General features: G+C 36.4%; 1 long non-coding RNA gene across 1 annotated transcript in view; it reads left to right on the top strand.

Moving 5' to 3' along the window:
• The window catches only part of LOC131481486 (uncharacterized), a 101,872-nt gene extending 85,385 nt beyond the window's left edge, over window positions 1-16,487 (top strand). The window contains exons 3-4 of the long non-coding RNA XR_009246353.1: window positions 15,623-15,773; window positions 16,256-16,487. This is a non-coding gene — a long non-coding RNA (uncharacterized LOC131481486). The remainder of the gene's footprint in view (window positions 1-15,622; window positions 15,774-16,255) is intronic.
• The last annotated feature ends 7,807 nt before the right edge of the window (window positions 16,488-24,294 follow it).

Consider the following 24,294-nt stretch of genomic DNA (forward strand, 5'->3'; position numbering starts at 1 on the left):
TAAAACTATAACATTGTATATGTGAGCAAACAAAGATGAGAAGAATTAAGTCATTTGCTCCAAGTGGCATCAACAGAAGATGCCAGAACAAGAAATTAGACTTAATATTCCGTGACTCAAAGCCCTTATAATCCCCACCACACTATGCCACACTGTGAGAAGCAACTGTACAAATTTATGTAGGGGGCTGGATTCCAATGCCATTTTTAATGTTTCTTGACTGCTTCCCAAAAACCCAAGTTAAGTTGCAGTGAGTAGAACTCAGTTCCATAATCGTGTGTATTGTAGCTTTTTTGTATCCATTTCAGAAATTCATGCATTCTGAGCATAGCTTGTTCTCAGCTTTTAAGATAATCTTGACCTCATGTCACCAAGAAGTTTGGCTTAACTGTTACCATAGGACATAGCAAAGTTCAGATGTAAAACAATGTTCTGCATTCATAGGTCTGAATGGCTCAATCACTGCTTGTTAACTTCTTCAAGAGAATTAAAATACACATACACACACCCCAGCACATGTCTAGAAGGAGGGAAAGGATTTTGTGTTGTTCACAAAGGATATCAAATAGAAATAAAATGTAAGGGGAAAAAAGTCTATATTTACAACATGAAGACTGCACTTAGCAATGAAAACTTTAAGTGATACAAATGTTTCATGTATTCTCACCACCATGAATTGCCACCAAAAAGGTCTCCAAAAAATTTGCTTCAGGGAAAGGTACCCTAGGAAAAACAGGAAGTGGAGGGGTAATTCTCCCATTTAAAAATGCTGACAGCAGAAAGATATGTAAACACAGACTGTAATTTCAAAGCATTCAAAGACCTACAGGATGACAGCATGGACTCTGCTCAAATATAGTTCATGGAATTTATCTGTAATTATTTGAATGTAAATAATTCCTAATGTGTATTCACTCTGAAGTCAACAGTAAAGGATTACATCCCAAAATAAAGACTATGCTATGTTCCCAAGATATTTAGTGATCCAAAAAAAAATAATCCATGTGAAATCATTCTTCAAAATAAATTTTAGTATTTCACAGCAGGCAGTGAAGGGATAAATTAAAACTCAACAATAATTAATCAGGTAAATCATAATAAAAATATAAGGTTTTGGAATCTGTATTTTTTCAACCTGGTACAACAAACCCAAGACTTTTTAAAAATCTGTGCTATTTGTGAAAATTTAAATTAACTGAAATTTAACTAAGATCTAAGAACTCATAGATTTATTTCCAGAGTTTTAGAATTTCTATTGAGATGACTGTGTGCAGCAAGTATTGTTCTGACAAAGCGTGTCTGTGTGTGTGTTTTACAGCGTGTTGAAAATTTGTCTCATGCCATGAAACATGCCCATTTCATCACCTCAAAAAGAAAGCACAGCCTTTAAATATCACACCTAATCACCATAACAATGCAGCTCTATCAGTCTGTAATCTTCTTTCTATATACAGATGTTCTGATTCCGAACATTTTATACAAATGAAATCACACAGCATGTTGTCTTGTGTGAATACGTTTGTATGTGGCTTCATGATTCACAGGTTCACCTATGTCATAATATTTAGCAACACAATATTTTTTATTGCCACATAATATTCCACTTAATGAATATACTACATTTTATTTTTCTGTTCATTGGTTAAAAGGCCTGTGAGTTATTCCTACTTCTTGCTCTGATGGTAATGTTACTGTGAATGTTTGTGTACAAGTTTCCATAAAGACATGTTTTAAGTTCTCTGGTGCATATTTGAGAGTGAGGCACTGTAAGGCTGTTCCAAACTGCTAACTCAGTGTGCTCTGCACTAACAATATACAGTGGTTCTAATTCTTTATGTCATTGTTGAAAGTTACTGCCTTTTTGGTTGTAGACATCCTTGTAAGAGTGAATGATATTGTATAGAATCTCCAAGTATTTTCTACTATTCAAATAGTTTCTTAATTTTCTTGGTAGTGCCTATCGAAGACAAAAAAAATTTTCTTGAAATCCTGTTGATCTGTTTTTCTTTTTGTTATTTATGCTTGAGAAGACTTTGTTTAGTCAAGACTCATGAAGATTTACCATTATATTTTCTTGTAGGAGGTACATAGTTTTTCTTCTTGTATTTATATCTATAATCAATTTGGGATTAAATTTGTGAGTGGTGTGAGGGAGCAATCCAGCTTGGCTATTTTATATTTCGGTATCCAAATACCATAGCATTGTTCTTTAAAAAATACAATTATTTTGTTAAGAATTGTCTTGCAGTCCTTGATGAAAATAAGGTGACCTTACATACGAGAGCTTATTTCTGAATTCTCAATTCCATTCCATTGATTTATACATTACCATCATGCCAATACCACATTATCATTATTACTGTGAATCTGTATTAAGTTTTGAACTCAGAAAGTGTAATTCCTCCAATCTTTTCTTCCTTTTTAAAAATCATTTTGCCTATTCTTTGTGCTTTTATTTCCAGATGAGTTTTAAGGTGTGTTTGCCATTGTTTTGAATATGTGGTCATTTGGGAAAATGCGGCCATAATAGCAATATTACGACCCTCCAATCTATTAACATGAAATACCTTTCTTTTCTTTCCTTAAGCATGTTTTATACTTTCAGAATACAAATTTTGCAGTTATTTTGTTGCTTTTTCCCAAGTATGTTAATATTTTAGTGCATTGTACGTGGAATTGTTTGCGTAATTTCACTTCAAATGTTTATGTGTGAAAAATATGATTTCTTTTTATTAATCTTACATAGTTAATCTCACCAAACTTATTAGCTTTAATAATTTTATTTCTTGAATCAGTGCACTCATTGCAGTTTGCTACTTGCAAGATCATGCTCTTTTCAAATGCAAATAGTTTTATTTCTCTCCAAATTGGGCATTTTTGATCGTGTACCTGCAGCTAGTTTCCTTGATCATATTTCGTAGTACAGAGTTGAACAGAGGGAGCGGAAGTAGACATCCCATTTGTTCCTGCTCCATTGTTTGTTGTCAGCGGAGGCTGCTTTTGCAGAATCTTTTATCAGTTTGTGCTTCTGCAGTGTTGACTGCTTTGTCATGAGAAAATGTTAAAATCTGTCAAAATGTGTTCCTCCTCTCAAGGTGGAAGTTTTTTGTCCTTTACTATCTTTGATCTGATGCATTGCCATTGCTGATTTTCTGATATTTTAACTTATAATTTTTTTGCCACAGGACTTGATTCCTTATTATTTTTGAGTTATTAGGAAGAGATACTGACGTGTTGTGATGTATAGTTTTCTTCTTCCTTTTTTGTAAAGACTTAAAAAAAACAGTGTTTGGTCCAGAGAATAATTGAAAGGAAGATAATGGAAACTTTCCACGTACCCACTGCCACCACACATTTTTGGCTTCTCCCATTTAACAACACCCACCTGGCAGAGTAGGGCATTTCTTACAAATGTTGAATCTACATTGACACATCATGATCATCCAACATTCATGGTTTGCCTAGTCTTACTCTTGGTGTTGCTCATTCTGTGGGTTTGGAGGAATGGATAATGACATGTGTCCATCTTTAAAGTATCATGCAGAGCAAGTTCACTGCTAAACTTCTTGTGTAGTCACATTCCAGACCCCCACAACCATTGCTCTTTTCAAGTTCTCCATAGTTTATATTCTTTTTGAGTTAGTTTTGTGGTTTGCATCTTTATAAGTTTATCCTCTTCTATTTTACGTAATGTGTCAGTACATAATAATTCATGGTATTCCGTTATAAACCTCCCGCTCCACCCGTTTTTTGGTTCTAAGGTCAAATTATTCCTGATTAGGTAACTTAATTGTACTCTGTGCTTTCTTGGTGAGTCTAACTAAATTATTTTGTAGTTGTTATTGTTGCAGATTATTTCTTCAAAAAATATTTAAAAGTCTATTTTCTGCTATGTTCTGCTGTTTTGATTTTTCTTATTATTTCCCACTTTCGTGTATTATTTTTTCTTCTAGTCTTAATTCTGTAATTTTCCATCTTTAGGCTCAGTTTTACCTTTCTTCCAAGATCTTATTACATTTAAATTTTTGCTTTACTACAAAACAAATTCCCAAAACCACTTGAAAGAGTTGCTACCAAGCTCCCAAACCTGGGTCAGTTTCACTGATGTGCAGAAAGCTAATCACTGGCACCAGAATGGGGTGTAGGTGTTTGTTTCCTTGAACAAAATCCCTCTAGACAACACCTGCCATTAAGGTTTCATCTATGGGAGGAATGAATGGCTTTATAGGTTCAGTGATTACAACCGCCTGCATCCACTGTACTACTTCCTTTTGGTGAGAGTTTAATGCTAAAGAACAGGCAGATAAAAAACACGTTGGTCCTGAGGGGCACAGATGAGAGTCTGGGTCCTGGGTATCCTACCACTACATCAGGGACATTCATATGGAGGTTTCGTCTCACATTTATGATTTTAAACTAAGTATTTCTATCATAAAAATAGAGCAATATTTTAGCTTTATCACCTTTTTGTATTTATTTTTATCTATTTCAGTGTTCATATTAACTTCATTCTGATCTATTCATTACTCAGGAACCTGTTAATTTCTGCATTTTTGCAAATTTCTATTTCTGATTTCTAACTAGTTGAAGAACAAACCATGGTTTACACACTTTTAAGTATTGTGTTTATTTTGCAGTTCAGCATATGTTGTATCCTAAGAAATTTTTCAAGTACACTTGAGAAAATAATACATAGTATTCTGTTGATGGGCAGAATTTCTCTAAACTTCTAGTAGATATGATTGGTTATAATGTTGTTCTTCTGTTGTCCTCATTGTTATATTCGCTTTTGAAAAGTGAGGTATCAATAACTCCAGCTATTATTATCACATTCCTTATTTTTCCCTTTAATTCTCTCAGTTTCCTTTGAATACTTTGGGGATCTTTTGTAATGTGAATATATGTATATAATACTATGTCTCAAAGGTTTGATGAATTTATCGATATAAAATGCTTCTATCTCTAATAATGTTTTTTTTCATATCAACTTAGCTGTTAGTGTACCATTTCATATTTTATGTGGCTGCTTCGCACAGTGTATAATTTGCCATGCTTTACTTTGATTAGCAAGGAGTCTTCCTTTCCCAAACTTGGGTCAGATCCCTTGACTTTTCTCCATAGTAAGTCACAGCTTTGATCTGCTGCCTGCCTTTGGTGTGCGAAACCCAATTTTAATAGAATCCCACTAAGTGATTTTTGTCAAAAACCCTTCTGTAATATCAATTTATTTAAAATCAATTTCTTCTTAGTAATTTCCTTTGCATTGACCTCTCTCACTCTCTTTGTTAGTTACAAATCCCCAGGAACATTTTTAACTTCTGAATGTTATTCAGTTCGGTACTGACGTTTCTCTTCTGTAGTAGTTCAAATGCGATACAACTTGTAATTTTAACAAGGATCCAGTGAAAATTTTCTCTTCCACACATCACTTATTAATCTTTAAATGTGAAGTCTATATCCTGTGACTCCGCATTACTGAATCTCATCACCATTATTATTTTCAATTCATAGTGAAAAATCTTGGTTTTCAAATTGGATTATTTCATCCAACTACATTCAATATTATTAACTTCGTTGTATTTGTAGATCAATTTCCTTTTTGTTGCATATATGTGTATGTATATATATGTATATATATATATCTTACTTTTTTGGAGGATTCTATTCCTCCTTTATGGCTTTCTTTTATCTTGTCTGAATATTTTCTAGTGTAATATATTTTTTAAATTGTTACTTATTTTGAAATTCACAGTTACAGAGAGAGGGGGAGAATCAAATTTCCTAGATGCTGGGTCACTCTCCCAGATGACCGCAGTAGAAAGCAGTCAAAGCCAGGATGCAGGGTGGTCATCGAGGTCTCCGTTAAGGGCATCAGGGCCCCAAGCACTTCCAAATTGCTAACAAGAAGCTGGATTGGAAGTTGAGCAGCTGGGACACATCCAACACCTATACATGATGCCAGCCTTATACGTGATGCCAGCCTATACGTGATGCAGCCTTGGACTCTGACAACTCCAGCCCCACTAGCCTAATATTTGAATTTCTTTGTATGATTATTAATTTTTCACTTTATATTTAAGTTATCTTCACAGTGGTTGCTCTTAGGCTTATCATGTACATCTCCGTGATCTCAGATATTTTATGTAAATCAACATAATTCCTTTGAGGTATAGAAATATGCTAATGGAGACAGTTTCAAAATTTCATGAAAAATAGAATTAAAGTATAATGATCATTTTCCAGCAATGTTTTGAAGCTCCTTGGCAACCTAGATGCAGTGTCCTACTTATAATGATGTCATTTCTGTTTTCTGTTTTTAGTGTTGTGAAAATACACATTAAGCAGAAGGCATACTTTAAATTTTGCATTTTGGATGATCATTTTGGCAGTCTGTAGTGCAGTATCCTTTTACAGTGCTGAACAGCAGCAGCAAGTCTCGTGCTGAATCAACCCCATGATCATGAGCCGAAACAACTGAGTCTCTGCAGGGCACTATAGTCTCAATGATGACATTGAGTAGGCTAGATGTGTTAGATCCATTCTCAGCTTATAATACCTATAACTTATTATGCATTTATTGGTATATAATCCTTTTTTGAATCCAGGAACATCTGTACACATATGGACATACACAGAATACATAAAGGTACGTGTATGAGTGTCCTGCAGCAATGGACTTGGTGTAGGAAGCCTATAATAACACATGTGGACTACTGAGATGATAAGATAGTCAGAAGTTTATTGCCAACATCAGACTTTTAAAAGAAGGCTGTCACATAGGCATCAGGGGAGAGGGGTCTGATCTGTTTACATTTCAACAGCAAGAGACGGCTTCCCCAAACACAATCAGTTTGTCTAGTAAGTCCTTTACCTAAACCTGTGAACCTGGAAGTTTCCTGTCCATTCATCTCCATATCAACTGCTCCCCAGCCTTCCACAGGAGATTCAACCAACTCTTTTTGCAAAAGATTCAAGATATCTTCCCACATATGAGTACTTTAAGGATCGCTCTATTTTCCTGGAGAACTAGAACTTGTAATTATGTATTACCACTCTTTATTCCTCCCTACTTTTCTTGCTTTACAGGATACTTTGTCTGAAATTAATATATCTACTCTAGTTTCCTTTGATGACTGTTATACCACTATATCATGTTGTAATTTTATCTTTAATGTGTCTGCATCTTTGTATTTAAAGTGAGTTTCTTCTGAACAATATATAGCTGAACTACCTTTTTTCCTCATTCTGAATATCTTTGTGCTTTATTTAATTGGTATATTCAGACCATTCACTTTTGATGTGATTTTTATTACATTTAGTTAAAAACCATCACATATGTAACTTACTATTTCTTGCCATCTTTTAAATGGTCTTTTTCTTTCTTATTTATCTTCCCTGACCTTAATTGTGTTTTACGTATGTTCTGTTTTCTCTCTTATCACATCAGTTCATCTTTTAATGTTCTGACCAGTGGCTCTAGCATTTGCAGTGTACTTCTATACGCATTCCAAATTAACACTCCGCTCGCATGGCTTCGCAAGGAGAACAGGCACTGGCTCACAGAATAATCAAGTTCTTCCTTTCTATTAGAAAAGTGGCACAGAACACTGGGGCACCAGATCCTGGGAAAGAGGCATAGAAACAGAAAGAAGTGGGGAGCCAACCCATAGCCGAACTGAAATCATTACAGATAAAATCAAAGAGAGTGGCCATCTCCCGAGGCATAGAGTGACCACATGGCAGAGGCTTACTCCTTCAGCAGAATGTAGTTTGAGGTTTTGGGGTGTCCCTAGGGGTGGGAGAACTCCAAGAAAAGGGGAAAGTGGGCAATGATCAAACCAGCGTTTTGCTTAGAGGGCATTTCAGCCTCGGTAGGTCTTGTTCCCAAGAACAAGGAGATATAGATAGGGAGAGTGGAAGAAGATTGGACTGGTCTTTTGAAATGCATTTAATAATAAGGAGAGGGAAACAAGTGTGAAGGGAAAAGGAGGGGGAGGAAGGGAAAATTTCTGAGCCTATTGGACTGTATCATGAACAACAAAAAGAGAAGAAAGAAAGAAATGTGATGTGAGAGTCACTGGTGGGCCAGTCTCTACTTACTATCCAGAGTGCAGGTGTAAACAAGAACAAGTGATTTTACTCTCTTCACTCCCATTTCTTATAAAGTTGCCAACAATTTCATTTATCCATAATCCATAATCATTAAATAAATTGCCTTTGAGTTTCAGAAATGTATTTATACATTCTCTAGTGTCTGTTCTTTCTCTATGTTCCTGAATCTCTAACTTAGATATTAGATCATTTCTTTATCTTGGAAGACCTATGCTGCTGACAAGTTTTTCTCAATGTCTGTTCTAAGAAAGCTACTCCCCCATCATTTTTAACAGGATAATTTGCTGCAAAGAGAACTCTAATTTAAGATTGTAGTCTGAGTCCATTTATATTTTGTGTTCAACACCTTAGATATTTCACCCTGTTCTCTTCTCTCTTGCATGATTTTGGAAGAGAAGGCCATTTTTATCTTTCTCTTATTCCTCCCTGGGTCAAGTGTTTTATTCTCTGGCTTCTTCCATTTTTCATCTGTCTTTTATTTTGTACAGAAGTGTGAGAGAGGGGAGGGAAGGTTCCCTGAAGCTGTGGCCTCCTGGTGTTTTTCACTTCGTGCTAACCCACTCGACTTCTAGCATTGCAGTGTGCATACCAGTTACAGTTCATGGGACTTCTGTTCCATAGGCACTTATCTTGATGATGATTGTATTCTGTCTCTCCAGATTTTGGAGTGGAATTTTGTGTCATAACCCAGTTTTCTGATTTATCAAAGAAGTTACGTAGTCCTCGTCTGCTCATTTTTTTTTGTAATGACAAAAAGTGTAGTGTTTAAGCCATTTACTTATCTGAGATAACATTTAGAAATCTTAATAACTTACATTCTTATCTGAGACTTGTTTTTCTTTAGGTAACAGAATTGTACATACTTGTAGCAATGAAAGGCAGAGTTGAGGTGAAAAAAGCTATGGTAACAGTGAAGCTTTTTTTTTTTAAGATTTTTAAAGATTTATTGGAAAGGCAGATATACACAGAGGAGGAGAAACAGAGAGGAAGATCTCCCCTCCGATGGGTCACTGCCCACGTGGCTGCAATGGCCGGAGCTGAACCAATCTGAAGCCAGGAACCTCTTCCCACGCAGGTGCAGGATCCCAAAGCTTTGGGCCATCCTCGACTGCTTTCCCAGGCCACAGGCAGGAAGCTGGATGGGAAATGGGACTGCTGGGACTAGAACTGGCACCCATATGGGATCCCAGTGTGTTCAAGGTGAGGATTTTAACCACTACGCTATTGCACTTGGCCCCAGTAAAGTTTTGATTAGCTGTTTTTTCTTCTTTACTGAGACTTTGTTAAATATTCTCTACCATGAATTGTTCTATTTCTCTAAAAGTCATTTGTCTTCAGCCTGAAGCATAATTCAGTGTGAAGTCCTGCATGTTTTTCCTTAATTCTGTAGATATCCCAGATATCACCCATCAAACACAAAGTTTAGGATTCCTGAATTAAACCACAAATTTATAATTCTGTTTTTTTTCTCTTTTCTTTTTAATTCCCACCCTCTCCTCTCTTTCTGAAAATAATGATCTGGAGTTTTCTATTTTGTTTGATTGATAGCTGCTTCTGAATTTTACACTTTTGTTTGTTAAATTGTCTTTTAAAAATGGGGTGGATAAAGAGAAGGGAAGTAGAGTCAGTCTAGACAGAGGACAGAGGTGTGAAAATAGGTTTCATTCTTTTTGAGCAGCAAGCAGAGTTTCTTCTTACTGGAGGAGGTGCTTAGTGCATCAGGGACCCTGGTAAGCTATATGTGGAGTGGAATCAGTAGGAAAGCTCCTTGGTGAAGTCTGCAGGGCACCACCTCAGCAGTTTGCAATGAGTGCCACTAGGCACAGCGCTTTGTGCAGCCATGAGCATCCGCTAGTTTTTGATTTAACTGTTTACACCCACTTTCTTTAAGTCTAGGGCTTCAAGCCCATTGTTCCACTGAGTATATCATTTTAATACATTTATAGAAAGAAGCAAAGTTTTGGTATCACATAGCCAAAGCTCTGAGTGGAAAAGAAACTGGGAATGGGGCCTCTGACAGTCTCTATGATTACTCTATGATTACTGGGAGAGGCATGGAGTAGAGTGGATTCGCTCCCTCCTCCTGCCAACATCACTAGAGTAGTGGCTGGAATTGAATGTCTTTTAGCAGCACAATGTTAACATGGGTCTGAATGACATTCTAGACCATTCAGCAAATGTACCACTTCTCAATATTGACGGGTGCATGGCGTGTCGTTTTTGTGTCTTTCTTGACCAGCTCCACCAAATACATTGCTAGAGATGGCCAGAACAGAGGCTTTGTCTTCATGCAAGAGAGAACTTAGATGTAAGACAGTAACAGTGCAAGTTTAACACTCATCAGAGCAGATCAGAACCCTTCCAGACAGAGAGATTCCTAATGTTACAGAGATCAACACACAGGATGGAAGCAGTCTTGGTTTTTGTCTCATATGAAAGAAGAATTTTTATACAGACAGTTTCAGTGAGCAAAACAAGATTCATTGAAGACAGAATCCTCCTGATGTATCATGGTGAAGGGGGCATGGGGATGTTCCTAGAAGGGAAACCCAAGAAAACGGTGGCAGTGGTGTCTTCTAAGTAGGATCAGGGTGAGCAGAATAACACTTATCAACAACGTAGATGGGCAAAGCCAATCAAAGGGCCAGAATCGTAATGCTGTCTAGCTTGCTCATAATAAAACACCATCAAAAGGGTGATATCGGTAACTTCTTTTCATTCTCATGATAAGCTAAAATTCAGACAGGTGGGATGGCATTTTTGTCTTGCTAAAAGCACCTTCTGGCAGAAGCAAGGGTCTTGTACTCCCATTTTGTCATTCCAATAGTTTCATGACCCTGACTACCACCTGTTAGTCCATGTGTCAAACTGAGGAGGAGAGTCTGAGAGGTGAAAGAATGAAGGGCAATTATGGAGAACATAATATTCCTGGACACAGGGAATGTCAGGCCATTTGTTGTTTCTTTGTGTAAAATTATCAAGATAAAGGGGAATTTTGACCTTGAAATGGCCTGTTGGAATGCGAGAGATTCTGGAACCCATGGATTAAGTAAAATATAAACTGAGGGAAGAGTGCTCACTGAAAGCCATCCCTAGAGCAGGAGTCACCTCCAACCAAGAACCCAAGGGGAATCCTCTTAGAAAAGAGAGGGAGCATCCCTATGCTTGGACAAGCATTCAGTTTCTAAGTCTTGGTGGATGAGCATTTTCTATATTTCCTAAAGGTAAAGGAGGGAGGAAGCCAACAGTACAACTCCAGGGTTAAAGGGGATGGAGACCTAGCCATGAATTCAGCCCCAGAGCACTTGGAGTGTCAAAGACTTCTTACCAATTCTATGAGCTGAGAATCCAGATTCAATGTTGCATATACCAGGGAGATCTGACAAAAGGTCTCTTGCTGTGAACGTGCAGAGAGATCATACAGTATAAGTGAGGAGTCTGAAGAAGTGTCTCCCAGGAAGATCAGAGTCACTTCAAGGAGGGTACTCAAGGGGAAAGGCACTTAGTCAGAAATGACAGTAAAGGAGGAAAGTGAATGGGAACTAGTTACCTTGAATCAACCTTCATTCCCAGTGTCAGGACCATTATGTTAGGTTTATAGCTTAAGTTTAAGGATTCAAAGAGGAAGAGAAGGAGACTAGTTAGAGAAGACTTTATTTTAGAAGAGACAGAATGAGGGGCATAAAGAGAAAGTAAGTGTTCTCTCTGATATCAGGCAATTTTCATGCAAAATATGAGACCAATAGCTATATAGGTAAACATGCATTTACATATAGTCATCTTGCAGAACAGTATAGTAGATACTATTATTGAGATATGAAGATACAAAGCAATATGCATCTGTACTTCCAAATCAAAGATGGGCTCCCAATGAAACTGTTAAATTTATCTTTAGAATAGGATGCTGTCCACTCCTGTAATGTCAGGATACATTTCAACAGCAGAATGTTAGCCTTAGGATAGATTGTGAAGGGACTATACTATTGTAATAATACAGGGGAAATCAGTGGAGGGAGGGGAGTTAAGGAGGGGGACAAGGGACATCCCAGATGCTATGGAATGCTATAATGAAATAAATTAAAAAAGTAAAAAATAAATAAATATATACTGTGCACTGAGAGAGAGAGAGTCAGATTAGAGCTTGCCTGGCGAAAGAACACAGGGCTCAAAACAAGGCTTCATTTCTCCAGTTATGATTCATTTATGGGAACTGGGAGATTTTAAGCCTACTAGAGTAGTGCATGTATCTGAAAGTTTGAAGGAGGGTTTGGAAGTTGAAACTTTTGACTAGTGTTTTGCAGAAATATTTAGGGTTTTTTAAACCTGGCTAATGAGCACTCACATTCCTTTTTTTCTTTTTTCTTTACTCCACGATGAAGAAAAAAGTAAGTTGGCAGGAAGGGTTCAGTAGTATTGTTCTTTTTATATATTCTTATTTTGATTTTTTTTAAAGATTTATTTATTTTTTATTACAAAGTCAGATATACAGGGAGGAGGAGAGAGAGAGAGGAAGATCTTCCATCTGATGATTCACTCCCCAAGTGATCACAATGGCCGGTACTGCGCCAATCCGGAGCCAGGAGCCAGGAACCTCCTCCAGGTCTCCCACGCGGGTGCAGAATCCCAAAGCATTGGGCCGTCCTCGACTGCTTTCTCAGGCCACAAGCAGGAAGCTGGATGGGAAGCGGAGCTGCCGGGATTAGAACCGGTGCCCATATGGGATCCCGGAACGTTCAAGGCGAGGGCTTTAGCTGCTAGGCCACTGCGCTGAACTCTTTATTTTTAATTTTTGAATTATGGTGTACAATTTCATATAGACTGGGATTTGTCCCAAAATCTTACCCCGACATATTTTCCCCATTTTACTAAAATGGTATAGTCAGTCCTTCATAAGGAATCATAATTCCATCAGTATCTTATTTAAATGTACCCCAACTTTGCTGGTAAAGAAAATGTCAGACAGTCCAGCATCCCATTGTTTATGCATTTCCAATAGTTTCATTGGGAATCCATTTTCAGTCTGGAAGCAGGAATGCATGTTGCATCTGGATATGGTGGACCGCAGTACTCCATCACTATACACTTCCATAGTTGAGAAGCTATGAAACAAGATCAACAGTAGTATTGTTCTTGACTAGCCATCTAAGACTCATTCTAGGCTGACCACTGATCCCTGATCCCAGCATTATGTGACCTTGGACAGATTCTTTCATTCTTCCACTATTGTTTGTATTTTCATCATCATATCATTGGAGATTCATTGATGAATAAAACAAACTCCCATTCTTGAGCTTGAAGTAAACCTATAAAATCGAACCTATCAAATTAAGTAACATAAGTAAACCTATAAAATTAAAATTTAGAGCTTTATTATCCTTCATCTAGCTAAAACCCACTTTCCTCAACTTAAAGTGAGAAGTTTTCATTCTCATTGAATGATATATCTTTAGCCCTGATGTTCTCTGGATTTCAAACATGAGACAAATAGAACTAACAATGTATGTAATGAGAAAATGAAGAATTTTCGTCACAAGGGAAATATCAAGACGACAGAGTTGGCAGATTTTCTTTTAAAATAAATGGGAATTCCATCAGGATATTATTTGACCATATTTTCTAAAGGATGTTAAGTTCCTAAATTACAAACTAGGACAGTGGAAATTCTAGATACCCTTAGCCTAGGCAATGCAGATGAAGCATTTTCTCATTGTTTTGTTCATATCATAAGCACATAAAATTTCCAAGACAAGTGCTATGTTCTGTAAGTCTCAGTTTTTAATCATCAAGAGAAAATACTGCAGTGATTTAACATGACAAGTAGACAAACGACAAACGGGGTTTTATTAGATCTATTCAGGGACAAAAGAGCACATTAAGAATCGTTTGCTCATGTTCCCAAATTTTCTTCTGTCATAATGACTTAGCATTGAATTTAAGTGGAGAAGAGCTGTCAGATTTAATTGCCTCACCTTTTCTGCCATGTGAAAAACCTGCCTCCAAAAAGAATTTCTCCAAACTTTCTGGCTGAAGCTCTTTGACCTTCCAATGATTTATTTATTCCACAAACAATTCTTTAGAATTTCACATAAAGACAAGAGAAATAGAAAATAATAGTCTCTTTCATCTGTAACCAGAGTATTTCAAATATTTTCAAAGATATTTGAAAAGGAATAGAGTATTAGCTACAAGGGTCTTGTCAGCCTGTGTCTCACATATCACTGATGTAAGTGGAAATATCAAGATGCTCTTCTACAAAGACTGGTAATAAACTTTTGACATATATACAACTTGTTCATTGTAATAATTCTAGCAGAACATTGTAAAAGAAAAAAAACCTTCAAATGTCAATCAACAGGGAAACTGTTAAACAATGCTATATCCATGTTATGAAACTCTGTGCAACTGGGGCCAGCATTGTGGCATAGTGCATTAAGATGTATCATGTGTAAGGCCAGCATCCCATATGAGCCCCAGTCCAAGTCCTAGATGCTCCATTTATGATTCATCTCCCTGGTAATGTACTTGGAGTGCAGCAGAAGATGTCTCAAGCCCTCGGGACCCTGGCTGGAAGCACTGGGAGATCTGGGTAAAATTCCAGGCTGCTGGTTTCAGCATGGAGTAGTAGTCCCTGCTGCTGTAGCCATACCAGGAGTGAACCAGAGGTTGGGAGATATCTTTGTTTCTCTCTCTCTCTCTCTTTCACTCCACCATTACTGTATGTATGTATGTATGTATGTATGTATGTATGTATGTATGTGCGTATACACACACACATATTTAAAGGTGAAATTGTAGGTAACAGTGAAAGTTGAGGATGGAGCTTCTCAGTTTGCATGTATGGACTATGTTTATGAATATGTGGGAGAATGGAGGGAGAAATACTTTCAAAGCAAGGTTGGAGTTTTGGTTTCAAGAATGTCTAAGGCATCTGTTATCACATGAGCAAATAAAATGCCTTATAAATATCCTAAAATAAAACAGAGTGCCATTCTGACATTAAACACTGATATTTAACACTCTTCAGTGAGTCTTCACTCCAAAGTGGTCTTTTGAGCTGTCAGGAGCAACATAGTAACCAGAGAAGTGATATTGGTAGCAGTTGATCCAAATGTAGCTTCCAAAGTAAAAAGGATTTTCAGGGTTTGGCTCACTGTTGGGAGTTTTCATTTGGCCCAATTCAGTCCTCAGTCCCTGGGCCTGGCTTATGTCTGTTTGAAATTCCTGCCAAGCAACCAACACCATATGCTGTGGTCATCATTATCACGATTAGAGGTAGCATGCATTGACCTCTTATTCTAACTGCTGCTTCATACTTGCTTATTAATTCACTTATTCCTGATCATAACACCATCACGTTGATGCTATTATTTTCCATTGACAAATGAGATTTAAAGAAAGCAGATGATGTTTTCAGGACCATACAGTTAAGCAGGGTTCTTACAGAGATGAAACAGCTTTTCTGCCTCTAGGGACTTTTCTTTTATTCACTATCTCAATGTTCTCTACAAAGCTCTTTCAGCCCATGATGTTGCAAACATCATGTGAAAGTGCCTGTGGTTTAAATAAAGCTGAAGTCACATTGACCACGAGCCTAACCTAAGCACAAGGTGGTATTACAGCAACTGGCAAAGAATTTTGCTGAAGAATACTTCTCAAAGGAGGTAGGATTGTTGAGTTTATTTTGAACTGTTTTGCACTGGGCTGTTTTGAAATGATTTCCAGAACATGATCAAATGATGCCACACAGTCAAATACTCCAGGCACCTGACAGTAACAAACACACCTGCCTGCAAATATCCAAAGGGCATCATAATTATTCTTCCTGCTGCCCACACACTAGCCAAATAATTAATTTACTCTTTCTCACAACAAGCTCATGCTATCAACTGAAATTCATATCTATTCTTGTTTAAATTCACCCATCCATCATGGTTCAAAAGATAAGAAAATTCCCTTAGTTTTCCTAAGTGAACGTAATAGTATTGCTTATATATTCATTGTGACATTTATCATTCATGATTCTCTCTATCTAAAATTCATTTTTGTTCATTATTTGCTTCTCTTAGAAGTAAGGACACTTTTGTTTATTTGTTTTTAAGGTTTATTTTTTAAATTTTACTTACGTATTTAATTTGTTTCAAAGGCAAGGAAAGAGAGTTCGCCCATCTGCTGGTTCATTCTCCCAAATGATCATAGCAACTATAACTCATCCAGGCTGAAGCCAAAAGTCAGGAACTCCATGTGGGCCTCCAAAGTGGGTGACTGGGACTCAGGTACCTCAGCCATCATGTGCTGGTTCCAGGATACACAGCATCAGGAAGCTAGAATCGTGAATGGAGCAGGATATGAAGAGTATGTTTAAGGACAAATTTGGTCTTCTTTACCCCACAATGAATTGTCTGCACAAGAATTCAGTAAGCATTTCCCTTAAATAATTGATAAAAGAGTGAATGACTATGTTCAAGGAACCATAATACAAGACAATAGCAGGGTTTCATGGAGGGGTTTTCAAAAAGAAATATACAAAAAGGAACATTAGGAAGAGTTTGGCATTGCCTATATCAAGAAAAAGCTCAGAACATGATGCTTATTTTCAAGCAAATTTGACAAATGGATGTAAAACTCCTGTGATAGAGCCTTGTAGAGATCCATCCATCCTGTTTCATTTAAGAAGAGTTATGTAGAGTTTGCCAAGCTTTACTGTGACTTTTTCAGCTCAACCATGCCCCTATAGCTGTCATAATCTGCTGTACATGGTGTTGACTATATGTTTGCATGTGCCACTTCTGGTGGACCTTGGAGACATACTGTATTTTCCTCTAATGAATTGCTCTAAATAACTTAATTTTCATGTTCAATATCAGTATCTCCTGCATACTAAGGAGTTTGTCCATTAAGGATTGTCCAATTTTAGCCAAATATGTCATCTTTTCTTTTAAGTGTCCCACCTAGCCAGAAAAACCTATTTTTTATGACTCCTTCAAAAATTTTTAATCCAGTTTCAGCTCAATTTTTTCATTTCTTTATACATTTATCCAGGGCTAAAATGAATTCTATTCTTCTATTATTCATTGTTTATTTCCTTTTTCTTTTTGGAGCGCTTTCAGGATCATCTGTTTCACATAAGCTTCCCTAAGTAAATAAAAGAACAACTTCGTTTGGTTTCCCTGTCATAGAGATAAATTCTGATACTGCAAATACTCACTCAACTTTTTTGCATGTAACATGCAAACCGTTTCTATTCTGGTTTTTGTCCTTGATGAGACATCTTTACTTCTGTGTTGTACGTTGATTGGGCAAAGTGCTAATGAAAATGTGAAATATAGAAATTTTGACCTAAAATTCTTGATAGTGTTTCTACTGGATACTCTTTATTTTCTGCTGGATAATTTTTATCTTTATAGTTCATTCTGCCTATATCTTCTCTGTAGTTGAGAAAATAGCAAAGCAGAAAATTATGCTTTCCATACTCTGTTCATGTTGAAGTTGTAGATTAATACACTTTAAAACCATTCAGGGTGGGGGGGGCGAGTGCACAGAAGCTATCTTTATGCAAGCTTTGGGTGGTGTTTCTGGAGAGAAAGATCATGGAAACAGAAAGTTTCTGAACCTGCTAGCCAATGTCCATTATGTAGATTGTTTGATATCAAAACGCAGTTGTGGAAAAGGAGCTATTTTTAACTTATTTCTAGTATAACTCTAATGTGACATCTTCCTTCAGAGGTAGTAGTTCTACCCATGTTCTTTTAACTGCAATACCAAGAGACTAAACTTAGACTTATTTCTTAGCCCTTCCACAGATCCTGCAAATATCTCATCTACAGGTTTAATGGCTTTCTCCATAAATTACCTGGTGTTATTTCTCATTCCTGCACCAAATGGTGACACATTTCTCTGTTGCTTTTGTACAATATATGACCAATAGGGACCAGCATCAGTTGTTCCCTCTAGGCCTTCATAAGTCTCTGCAAACTCAGATTTCTGGACTCCTGCCAGTCAATTGACTGTCATTGCACCCTTCAGAATTGATCAAGGTCCCCATGCTTCTGTGCTTTAGAAATGTTATTTATTCTTAAATGCTTCTCACCCCCTTCTTTTTTGCCTCTTCCACGACTTCTTTTCGTCTACACTTGATTTACATGTCTGTTTTAGACTCCTTAATTCATTAAAGCAAAACTGACTGCTTCCGCATCTGGTATACAATTCTGTGTATGAGATTATTATAACATATTGCCAGTGTGCATTCAGATTTCTGTTGCCTCCTCTAGGTCATTACTTCTTTGAACTCAGGCACCCTTACATAATTTGCTCACAAACATACATGACATTAATGACGATTACTTAATAAACTTTTCAGTAACTAAGTAGAAGTCATTCATGAGTCCTTGTTGCTCATTAAGCCTGTCTTCTTTAAATTTGTTACGTCTTGCAGCTGCTTATAAATAACAGTGGCTTATTAAGTGAAAATATTGTCTGGCAGTGATGAAATAAAGCATTAAAACTTCTCACCCTCATAAGCAGTATTTACACATGTTTAATGGCTCTTTTCATGCTGTTATGCCCCACGTAAAGCATCTACATTTGAGTATGATCTGATTTATAATCTAAATTCTCGGAGGGGAGAAATTGAATCTGTTTAGCTTATTTGATACAGATACTATACATATGGGTCTCTCAAAAACATAACTGAAGGTAATAATTTTAGTACTAATGCTAAGCGAGACACACTCATCAGGGGCTCTTGTGCCTGAATAGAAAAGTAGCCAGATTTATTGTCTGGAATGTGTGAAGAACAGATAGTCAGATCTGCTTCCCACTATGCGGGGCAAAATTAAGCAAATGGTTATTATACTGCCTCTGAAAACTGGTATTTATTTAAAAGAATAATATTTAAATATGATATGCTAATTTAATATGAGCATTCTGTTAACATTAAAATGTGCAGCTACATTTCTGTATTAAAGTGTTATATTCTTCTCACTTTCTTTTCTCTCTGTAATCATTTGGCATGAGTGCCAAACCAAAGAGTGCATTAAAAGTTTGTTCTCAATTATTAGAATTTGAGAAGCTTAGTTTTTCTGGCACTGTATATTTTTTAACTAAAAATATGAATTCTTGACTATTTCTTTTCATTGGGAGAGAAAAATTGCAAGTAACTTTGTAAAGCTGAGGATTAAAATCACCACCATTTTGTGTTTTATGTTTTTATATACCACACCCTAAAATAAATAAAAATATTTATTGGAAATGAAAGTATAAAATAAGAACATAGTAAAACACCGAAAGATTTTATATTGTTTTTATAAGTATTTCTAAGTTCCCTAAAAAAATATATATTTCCTCCTGGAAAAACACAAACCAAATTTGCTTTTGTACGTGCATTATTCTCACATGAAGAACATTCCTAGCTGTTTTCCTATACTACCAATCTTGGAGTCTTTGAGAATGAAAGTTGAAATTTTCTTAATTATTGGATACTATAAGAAATGTTAAAGTGATGAGCACATTTTAATATATTTATGTTAAGTGTGTACTAATTTTATACACCATTTGATAAACAAATCAGTATTCTATGATTTCAACATTAACTGAATTGAAAATATTTTTTCAAAACATAGTTATTCAAATTTAACATTCTGCTTATCTATCATTTTGTGACTACCCTGATGAAGGATAATGGAATTCCACAGATTTCATCTAGATGTCAACCCTGAGGGTAGGAAGGAGTTCTTCCTTCCAGTAGGAGACATTTGGGGAGAACAAGGAGACTGGAGAGTAACTTGACTTGAAACCAATAAGGAAAGCAGACTGCTAAGGATTTTTAAGTGATTAGAAGGCATTGCTGCAGTGACGTCTCCCTGGTGTGTCAGGAAATTCCTGTTGGTGCCAAAGGAGAAAGTCCTGTCTTTCTTATCATTTAGTCCAGATGTGGAGCAAGAGGCTAAGAGGTGGTTAAGCCTAAAAGCTGTTGTTTGTCAAATATCAAAGGCTTTGAGATATGTGAAATCTATTCTCTATATTAGTAAAAATGAACTAAATGTGAAAAATAAGAGGGGACAAAATAAGAAGAATAAAATTGCAATGTATATTTACAAGTTATAATTCACAAAATAAACCCATAGAATGATCAAAATAAGTCAAATTCAAATACAATCAGCCTTAGAATTCGGTTCATTGATTGAATTATTGATCTCCCTTGGAAAATCATAGTGATTATACAAAACATGGGATTTAAGAGAATCTGACAAGCACAGCTGAATGATACGACATATATGATCTGGATGTCTTGTTACTACAAAGCTCCTCATTTCTTTCAGCTTTTGCTGCTTCTTGTGTATATTCTTTTTACTGTGCTATGATACAAAATGGATGAGAATAAATGAATGCAAAATGCCTGATGTACAACAGATGGGCAATAAACAGTAGCTGTTATTGTATTTAGCTTGAGATTTTCTTAAATGCTAAATCTCAGGGCATTCAGGCAGAGTTGTAGTCCCTAGTGACAGAGCAAATAAAGATAAAATTTGACCTTTTTTCAAAGATAAAGAAAGCTAGATTCTAATTAAAGTGATAAGGACAGATTTTAATCAGACATAATTATTAAAACACTGGGAAAGGTTCTCCAAGTTGAATGGGTGTCTACTTTGATTTTTGCAAAGGTGACTGACTGGATGCTTAAAACAGAATGTGAGACAGCAGCTGCTGGGAATAGAAGGAACTTAAGTACAATCAGGGTGATGAAAAAATGACAAAAAGAAAAAAAAGGACTATTCATTTGGCTTTGTTGACTTGCTTTTAAGAAAGGTGGGCTTCGGCTCTCAGAAGAGAAGGGTCTTATCTTCAAATTTTAGGTGGAACAAAAAGTGAATTCTTCAGAAGCCATGACTTTTTTTCAGGGAAGCACTTAAAAAATACTTACTTTTATTTGAAAGGCAGAGTCACAGAGAAAAGGGGGAATACAGAAACAGAGAGATCCTCCATCTGCTGTCAAAAAATATTTATTTTTTACTTGAAAGTCAGTTACAGAGAGCAAGAGGGAGAAATATAGATATCTTCTATCTGTTGTTTCACTCTCAAAAGCCACATCGGCCAGAGCTGAGTTGACCCAAAGCCAGGAGCCCTTTCTGGCTTCTCACGTGGGTGCAGGGTCCCAAAGACTTGAGCCATTCTTTGCTGCTTTCCCAGGCTGTAAGCAGTGAGAAGGCTGTGAAGTAAAGCATCCAGGACACGAACCAGTGCCTTTACAGGATACTGGCACCACAGGGTGGAGTATTAACTAGTGGAGCCACAGCCCCAGGTTCCCCAGGCATGCACTTTAAAAGGTGTTGGAGTGATCCTAGGGATGTGACCATAAGCTGCTAGGTTATGTTAATGTTCTTTTAAGTATTCATAAGGCAGTGTTGGGGTTTAGATGAGGAGATTATCCCAAGGAGCCTGACTAGTTTGTGCAAGGTAAAGCTCAGCATGTGGAGCCATTCTCAGCAACATGCAAATCATAAAAATATGAGTGCTGCATTTCTTTTTGTTACTCATACTTTTGAGTCCTTATTCATAATAAGGTAAACAATTATAGATTCGTAGGAGGTTACAAATACGCATGGGGTCATCCAACATATGTTAACATCTGATGTATTCATGCCATAGTAACCGAATTAGGAGATTGAGTTTATAGGTTTTTTTCATATGTAAAAAAATTAGTATTCTGGTTCTGCAAAGATATTCTGTATCCAAAATGCAGAAAAGGAAGATTTGTTCTTTATGTTCACATGCTAGGCTTGGGTGTGTACCCACACGTGGGGCATCCTATTTCTGAAACTTTAAATTCCATCATTGTTCGCCTGATTCATTCATTTCCCTAATTTTTTAACATGCTTTACTGTAATTTTTCTTTTGTTGTGATTTCAGATTAATTTAAAATGGCAAGAATTGTAGAAAGAAATTTCACAGAGCTTTTATCAAAATCTCACAAATGCTAACATTTTATCACATTTGCTTCATCCATACCATCTTTTCATTTCTTGGCACGCGCGCACACACACACACATACAATATTGTGACATAATGAAATTCTGGACCGATTTTCTGTACACAGCGGTCAAAGACCCTTGAAGTTTCCTGAGGCACAGGAATGCTTGATATATTTTTTTTTTTCTGATCTTTGGCTTTTAACTCCAACTTCTGACCTAGAGTCCCAAATGTCATGGAATTATCTAGAGAGGGCACAAAAGCTTACCGATGTTGTCTATATACTTCGTGCATCTTTTCCATCCAAGGTTTTCATCTGTATTCCGAAGCTTAACTAGGTAAAGGTAAGCAGCATGTTTCTTTGAGTTCTATCAGCTGTTCTAACAAATTATCAAACTCACGGAAGGGGTCTTGGGAAGCCTGAATGGAAGTAGGTCAGTCAAAAGTATAGGTCATAGCCTGGAAGGTGAAAATCTGCATCTCTAGTAGAGATAGATGTTATTGGACTAAAGATTTACCTCTGGGGTCTGTGCTAAGTTTCATTACTGTCAGAACTGAGGTAAATTTTAAGGCTTCCAGTCAGTTTCTTACAGAACTGGTTATTCGTGTCGTGAAATACCTACACATTTGGGTGGGTAGGGGTGTCATTGTGATTGCTTTGAAAGCTAATCCTCTGCAAGCAGTGTCCATATCCCATATGGGCGCCACTTTTGGTCCCACCTGCTCCACTTCCAATCCAGCTCCCTACTTAAAGCCTGGGAAAACAGTGAAGGACAGATCAAGGTTCCCTTGCACCCATGTGGGAGACCCAGAAGAAGCTCTCAGTTTGAGACCGGCTCAGCTCTGACCACTGTGGCCATTTGGGGAGTGAAACAACAGGTGGAAGATCTCTCCATCCCTCCCTCTTGTTCTCTGTAACTGACTTTCAAGTAATAAATAAACAAATCTTTTAAAAAAAATACTCACACATTTGGGTCAAAGATGTGTCTGTGTTTTGTTTGATCATGTAAGGGAAGAAAACTTTTTTATTCTGATATATGAATATATTTTTACTTCCCTTCCCCCAAATACTTCAGTTTTTGTTTTTAAAAAGAGACAACCTCTTTCCTAACCAAAGCACAAATGTCAAATTCAAGAAATTGATGTTTATATAACAGTATTTTATACTCTGTGTATCTTTTTCAAATTTTCCCAGTTACCTCATTAATGTCCTATCATATGAAAAATGCATCCAGTTATCATGTTTCTTCAGTCTTAATTTGAAACAGTTCATCAGTATTCTTTGTCATTTATGACATTGTGTTTTTTTTTTAAGGATACAGGTCAGTTATTTGCAGAATGTTTAATGAGGTTTGTCTGCCGTTTTCTCATGTTCAGGTTGAAGTTATGCATTTTGCAAAAAAAATATACTAGGTAAGTGTTGCTACATTTTCAGAGTTTCATATCAAGTTGTAGTTCATTTGTAGAATTATTATGTTAACTTTGATTATTTGGTTAATTAAGATTGTTTAGATAGATTTAAAATTGTTTAATATTTTTGCTTACATTTATTCAATTTGTAGCAATATTACTTTGTCTCTTTTCCCTACAATATTTGCAGCATTAATTCTTATTGCTTCTTTTATCCAAAAGGTTCCCCTTTGTATTCTTGTTCTACTAAGAACTTAACTTCATATTGCATTCATTATATTAAAGAGCAATCATTCTTGTTTGTATATCAGCCAACATATTAGAAACATTTATGATCAGGGATTCTATCTTGTCCATCATTGCATATTCTAGAAAAATAAAAGATTCTTGTGGTTATTAATTGAATACCGTGGTAAATGAGCATATTAATTTTAAGAGGAGGTATGCAAAAATATTGTCTGCTCTACATGGAAGAAAGCTGAATGTCAGTATAATGAGATCAGATTACAGTGCTATATTTTCAGCATAGCTACTCAGTATGTAATATTAAATATTATTGATGTAATGTATGTGAGTTCAAGAAGATATTTTAATTTTCTCTGCTTAAGAATCAATACTGGAATATCTGTTTTTAAATCTAGATTTCTAATTCTAGATGCACTCAGAATGTCTCCTAGCTGCTGATAGAACATAAGGTGTCAGCCAGCTAATGTGTCACTCATGCTACAAAACAAAACAACATATGATTTCATGTCTTAAAACAGACATTGATTTCTCTCCTCTGTTGGATGTCAGTTAATCTAGAGT

This window comes from Ochotona princeps, chromosome 11 (assembly GCF_030435755.1).
Source record: "Ochotona princeps isolate mOchPri1 chromosome 11, mOchPri1.hap1, whole genome shotgun sequence".
In the NCBI taxonomy this organism is placed as follows: Eukaryota; Metazoa; Chordata; class Mammalia; order Lagomorpha; family Ochotonidae; genus Ochotona; species Ochotona princeps.